Raw genomic sequence first — 7,312 nt, forward strand, 5'->3', positions numbered from 1 at the left:
TGACCTTGCATGCATGTAAACCTGTTTTAGGAGACTCATAAAACAATATTAGCAACCTTAAAAATGGCATAATAGGGGCACTTTAAACTATAAATATGCATATTAACACTTAATTTGGTTATATATACATATTCATTTATTTACTTGTCACTTCGCAGAAGGACACCTCATATCAGACAAACAACTGCAAGCAGATACTTATAACATACAATATGTGTGACTTTATATGGACCTGTCCCGAGGACTGCTGGGTAATAGAACAGAACTAATCTGGGCTGCGTTTTCCAAAAGCAACTATGGTCGCAAGTTCCATCGTTACGAATAGAGTTCAGTGGAACTAAGGACCGTAGTTAGCTAATGATGCTTTTGGGAAACGCACCCCTGAACAATAGTGGCATGGACCATTAAACTTGATGGGTCCAATCTGGTCCAAGTAAATACAAGTTGTGGACTCATACAAGCTTGGCCTGTAGCAAGCTGATCTAATGAGTGTGGGTTTGTTCCAGGGGCAATTTATCAGTCTTTCCTCAAAATTATGTTTCCGTCATTTGATTTTATTTTAGTCCTCAATTTTTGGGAATGAAATTGCTTTGAGGTTTGGTTATACAGCGGTGTGTCAGTGTGCAGTACAGCTCTTTTAACAACCCTCACAATGGTGGTGCTTAAATACTTCCTTCCAGGGTGGCATTAAATGGCAGAAGCCATTAGGTGAATCGTGTTTGCTGAAGAATCCTATGTCAGTAGCAAAACATTATCTTCTCTGGCCACTAAAAGACCCAGTTCAGTAGAGCCACAATTAGATATAGCATAGCCTTAGGGTAAATGATGCCTTTGTCTTCTATAAAGCTTTGTTTGCTGTAAAATACAATCCATCCTCTTTGTGGTTTATTTGAATTATTCATGGGAATAACAACAATAAAAGAATGAAAACATACAGTAGTATTATATTAAAGACACGCAGTAAGAAAGAAATACAGCTGAATGAATATATGGACCAAGGTCCTACTTGCAGATTTGTTGAGACTATGTCTTACTTGGTGAACCTTGATTTGTTCCTCACAGATGCTTTTGTTGGGGGATTGATTGGCCTCTTCTTTGCCTACATCTGTTATCGGCAGCACTACCCACCCATCCTGGACATAGACTGCCACCTGCCATATGCTAGTCTTGCTGTAGCGACTGCCCACAACATGCCATTCTCCCAGGATCAACCTCTACCCACTATTAATGCCACCAGCCTGCCTCTGGAGGGCATGACTGAGGGACCAGTATGACTAATAGAGACCCTCAAGGCTCACACCCCTCTGACCCCCTACCACACCAATGTGATATGAACCACACTTGACTGACACTTCAACATTCCAATGAATTGGACAGTTACATCTTGTTTCATTATTTGTATCTCTCTCTCTCGCTCTCGTTCAATCATTAAGCAGAGTCACAGCTCCAGCTTACTGATCAGTTATACTTAATTTAATTACTGAATATCAGTATTGGCAAGTTGTAACCTTGTATAAAATTTGTTAGTGCAAGAATCTCTCTTTATGAAAAGTACCATGGTAAGCAATAGTGATAACCATGGTACACAGGAGTCATAATTTTTCAGTGCCATTATATATATACTGAGGTACCTCTTGTATAAGTTGTTTTTGTAAGGGCTTCTATTACAAAAATAGCAGTGAGAGAAGTTGATCTCAGACTGAAATTCATATTCTAAGAGGTTTCATTCATAAATCTGTAAATCTTGGATTGGAATCCCGAATCAATTAATGAATTGTTTCCTTTATATTGTTTTGTGTGGATTCAGTAGCAGGTGTGCATGCATGTTAACAGCTAGTGTGGAACTTTGCTATGTACCGTTTCTTTACCACATATCGCATTACAATATTTTTTTCACATTGTACAATGATCAAATCATGGGTTTTGGACACTGAATTTTTCTTAATGAAACATGTAATTACTCAGTGCCCATCTATCAAAGTCACATCTTATTCCCATTTAATACCTCAAAAAGGTGAGGTATATATTGACGGTATAGCATGATTTGGTTCTGGAAAAATGGAGGGAGAAAGATGTGTCTAATGTCTGTATTATAGGGTATATAATGTATTTTCTCTCAGAAATATTTTGAAACCTTTAACCTCCTGAGACCCTGCATCCTCATATGAGGACATTATATTTTAGTGAATTTCTCTGAGACTATACATGCCACAGTTTTAAGTCTGGATGTCCTGTACAGAGCACATTCAGGGCTTTTCAGAGATACTAAATGTTTGGATGTTTCACTATGACCACCCCCTCTCCTCGGTCTTCAAAAATGTCTGATATTAATTTAGTGACACTCTTATCGAAATATGGTAATATTTTGTAATTGTCATTTAAATCGGACAAATTTTTAAACTGTGTCATAAATCAACATCTCAGGAAAATGTTATATGGGGTTTCAAATCAAAATATGACTTTCTGTTACGAAACAGGAGGTTGATTTCATACATGTCCTCATATGACGACACCGGGACTAAAAGCATGTTTATTACGCATTTTGGGAGACACAACAAATGAATAGGGAAACAAATTATATTTCAATATTCCTATGAAATATTATATATTATTATGAAAATCTTGTCAATTATTACTCCCATTAGTCCTCTACCAAGGACGTAGCATAACTTATGAATGAAATATAATTTTTTTTATTTTTGTTTACATTTTTTTAAATGATCTAAATGTAATGACATCAAAAAATAAAAAAATTTTCCTTAAATGTTTTGCCGGGTCTTAAGAGGTTAATGAGTTCACACATAATGTAAAGACGGTTTAATTCATACTGGAAGCCAGAGGGCGCTCTTGCACAGAAACTCCACATATCCATAGCAGAAGAAATACTACTGCCGACGCTCCAGGAAGGTATACTGTTATCGCTGAATAAAACGCACAACGGAGGTAGAGACATTTTAACTGATGAAACTTGAGGAAAATAAACATACGACTGCACAAAATATATGGTTTATCTGTGTTCTTCAATCTTGGGTATTTTTATAAGGAAAGTATATTTATAATGCAATGTTAATCGACATGGCCTTTATCACTGTATATAATACTATCATTCTGTAATATGAAACCACATCTGGTCACAAAAAGAAGTATTTCAAACACTCGACTATGTTATTAAGTTAATTTGGAGAAAAAGCATGTCAATAAATTATATCTTTGTTGGACGGTTGTGCTTCAGAGAGCTTGTTAGTCCAAATTAAGAAGATAGAAGATGCCAACGAAGATAAAAACCAAGATTAGAGAAGCAGTCCTTGGTAAAATGACATGCACACAACAAAAGGTTCAAATTGTATTTCTGTGGTATCCTTGAACACAGCGTCTTCTCAACATGATGTAAACACACTAACTAGCGGAAGTGTTTGTGGGTAGGTCAGACTCTGTTCGTATTTCGCGGGCAGGCCGGGATTATGCAAATGTGTTACCCAGTGACTTATACGGTAACAGGCAAAAGATCCGAAAATATGACGACTCGTTTAGGCGATTCAGAATCGACTCTCTCTTTTGAGAGACAATATCTTTATTTATCATGCACTTTTTTGATTAACAACTTTGCAGATTGTTTTCATTTAAGGATAGCTACGTTATAAACTGCAAAAGAGATATTCTTCAAAAACCCATATGACCTGCTCTTTAAAATATCTTCTTTTGTGTTACGCAAAAGAAAGTCATACAGGTTTGGAACAACATGAGGGTCAAAACTATCAAAATATTGTCCTTTTATCTGTTGACCATAACATTAAAATAATAACTGTCTTATATCTGTCAGAATGTTAAGATTGGTGCAACCCTTCTAAAGAAATGCTTAAAACCCTTCTAAATGCTTAAAACAAGGTATTAGAGAAATCTACTTGAACAGTGACATTGTATAAAATATTAAAGATGATAAGAGTTATTGTCAGTGCCAAAATGAATTAATTTTTCTTACTGCATTGAAAATGTGTAAATTATTTTAAGGATAAATCTTACCAAATTATGTTACATTTAAGCTTAAAAGAAGAAAAAAAGAAACTGGCAGAGTGGTAAGAAAAATAAACTTAGTATATAAAACAGATATAAAAAAAATTCTTAGCCTAATATTTTATTAAATTCATCTGAGAAGAAAATTTCAGCTTGTCACAGAATATTTTAACTTTTTTTTTTTTTAAGATTATCGTTTGTTCATTTTTTTTTTGTTGAAGAGTGGCCCAAGTCCAAAAAGCCCAGTTTCAGCTTGATTTAATTTTCTGGAGCCTTGATATGGCTCTGGTCCTTACTTTAATGTTAATCTTTGGAATTTTCTGCTTATTTTCTATCATTGATCTCTTAATAAATATCCTTAACAAAACCACAATTTGAAGTAGCATCTTTCAAATATGTAGTACAAACAGTGCTGGACAAAATGCATGTCATAGTTTCATGTTCAGCATTTTAAAGGGGTCATATGATGCGATTTAAATTTTTCCTTTCTCTTTGGAGTGTTACAAGCTCTTGGAATTTCCGACACGTGCTTGTGGTGTTCAGCCAATCACAATGCACTGGTTCAGCTGGCCAATCAGAGCAGACTGCGCTTGTCAAAGGAGGGGGCTTTGTTGAAAACGACGTGTTTGAGAGAGGCGGGGCATAGAGGACCTACAATAATGTACAGTATTTGAAAAAGAATGTGTTTTTTGAACATTAAAGCATGTCAACATATTCTGTTACACCAAATACACAAAATAACGATCTTTAAAATAGCATCATATGACCCCTTTAAACCACTAAACCTATACAATAGTAATAGAGATTCTTGCCTTTGCAAACAGCCCAAAAAAAGCTGTTTTATGTTTGTTGCGAGTATATGATCAGTCTGTGCCAGAGGAGTTCCCTGGCATAGCAGTGCCTCTGGCACAGATCTGGCATGTTGTCCCATCACCATGGGCACAACACTGGATTATCCATGCAAAATAAAATCCCCACCTTGTGACGCCCCTGCTAGTCCATTACACAACTTCTTAACACATGCACTGGCATTAAAAACACAATGACCATCCATCTCTATTGCTGGCATATATACATGCATCTAGTGTGCGTGCATCAATCGGTCAGTGGTCTGTCTGTTCCTCTTTTTCAACAACAACTCTCTTGCACACACACACACGCACTTTGAAGTCCACAGAGCTGTGACCATTTCAACAAACTAATGATTGCACACTTTCTGTACCAAGTGGAATAATTCCAGACAGAGATGTCCTGAATCTGACCCGTTAACCTCAATAACCTTCAGGCCTCATGCACAAACCTGACAGATGCAATATTTCATATCTGTCAAACATCTGACTACTTTAACCTTAAATAACGTTTCCATATTTTAAACATGCCTACATAATTGCATTGAACTCCACGCGGAACAGCATGGCACCTCTATTAATAAAACCAAAGGCAAAGTAGCATCACTTTGATCGATCATACAGCATAGGGTGAGTTCACCCTATAGATCCACATACATCATGCATCTGTACAGCGTGTAAATGGCCTGATCGATAATACATTCTCACTTCCACTAATTCAGCTGTTCTTTTTTTAACTTAATAGACTGAGATCTCCGTCAAGCCACAATGATGCACTTACAATGGATCAGCAAGCAAGGACCCCGCGGGAGAGATCAGCAGAAGCGCCAAATGGGTTTAAATTAATCTATAAGCGTGTTTGTATTTAATAAACTGATTTGTAAAGAAAAACGGAGTGACAAACATGTGTTACGACGGGAGATGCGGGTTATCTGTACGGTAAACCTGAGAAATACATATTGATAAACAGATTTGTCTGGGAATGTATCCCAAAGCGCAACAAAACATAACATTTAAGAGCAATTTAAATATAGAGACTCGGGCTAGGCTAAACATCACGCTAGCCATCAATCATCGATGCACATTTTAGCCCCTTACCTCCACTTTTATTCTCCTGCGATGTGTTGGTTAACTGAAATGTACAAATCCTCAAAAGCCCATGTAAGTGGAGTGAAACAAGGGTGTTTAGAGACGTGAAACGTGTTTATTCCTCTCGCGAGCTGCTGTGTATTGAGCTCTGCCAATGACCACTCAGCTGCCCCAAAAAAAACAACACCCAACCGCCCGAATTTCCTCACAAACCGCCCCTCAGTGGCCCGAAACTCGAACCCGGTCGCCCAAACTCATCCCACAACGCCTATTTGACGCGTTTAAGGCTTTTGAAAAGCTCGCCGTGGCCGTCCTGTAGGTCTGTGAGCGTTGTTACGGTGGTGGTGGTATCGCGGATAGGCCTCCGTCTAGCGACTCAACGGGAGCACAAACAGGAAATGACCTCAGCTCACGCTCAGCGCGGCGCGACGTCACGGCCAACGTCCGAAATTTGAAAAGGTCCGTTTTTTGTGTTGCTGTTTGTCAGTTTTGTAATGATAGTGAGGTTATGATTTTATAATAAAATCATAAATGTCTGGATTGTTTCGTCGGTTGCTATTTCAATATTGTAATACATACATTTACTGTATATAAGCTCCCTCTACTGGTTATCTGCCACAGTTCCTCTGCAGCGTTTATTTTTCAAAGGCTTGAGGTTAAAAGAGAATATTTTCCAACGTGAGCATGTTTTGTGGTTATTTTTATAAATAGTCTTTAAAATACCTTTTATGCTGCTATTTTTGAAGTGCATTGGAGTACTAATTAATTATCATTATGTGTGTCATTGTGTGTGTGTGTGTGTGTGTGTGTGTGTGTACTGGTTTATATAACCTGGTGGGGACTTAAACCTGACTACACACAGACTCATGGGTTTCTAGAACCAAGGGCATGAATTGTCAAACTGTAGTGTGACCTCTCAGACGAGAGGATAAATCTGTTGTTGGCAAAATGAAAGGATAATAATGCTGTACAATTCCAAAATATATTAAAACAGCAATACTACTACTACTACTACTAATTAAATTTAATAATAATAATAATAATTATTATTATTAGTATTATTGGTATTATAATATATACACTAGTCAACATTTGAAGCGGATCAAAACCTTTCATCAAAGTTGTCCTAAAACACATAAATATATATCTCATTTGTAAATCGCTTTGGATAAAAGCATCTGATAGATTACCGCCAGATTACCTACTACTGCAGCAATGCATGCAACTGGTCACTTCATGATAATGACACCATCTGTGTCCTGATTTCATTCATACTATCATACTACATAGAGAATACATTAAACACACACACACATATATATATATATATATATATATATATATTTTTTTTTTTTTATATTTGC

General features: G+C 36.8%; 1 protein-coding gene across 1 annotated transcript in view; it reads right to left on the minus strand.

Annotated features, from left to right (window-relative positions):
• Nucleotides 1–6,357, minus strand: part of LOC107679018 (RAC-beta serine/threonine-protein kinase-like) — a 34,479-nt gene extending 28,122 nt beyond the window's left edge. Inside the window, exon 1 of the mRNA XM_016474429.1 lies at nucleotides 5,958–6,357. The gene's annotated coding sequence lies outside the window, so the exon portion shown is untranslated. The remainder of the gene's footprint in view (nucleotides 1–5,957) is intronic.
• Between the last annotated feature and the right edge of the window lie 955 nt (nucleotides 6,358–7,312).

The sequence above is a fragment of the Sinocyclocheilus anshuiensis genome, unplaced genomic scaffold, assembly GCF_001515605.1.
Source record: "Sinocyclocheilus anshuiensis isolate Anshui unplaced genomic scaffold, SAMN03320099.WGS_v1.1 scaffold1980, whole genome shotgun sequence".
In the NCBI taxonomy this organism is placed as follows: domain Eukaryota; kingdom Metazoa; phylum Chordata; class Actinopteri; order Cypriniformes; family Cyprinidae; genus Sinocyclocheilus; species Sinocyclocheilus anshuiensis.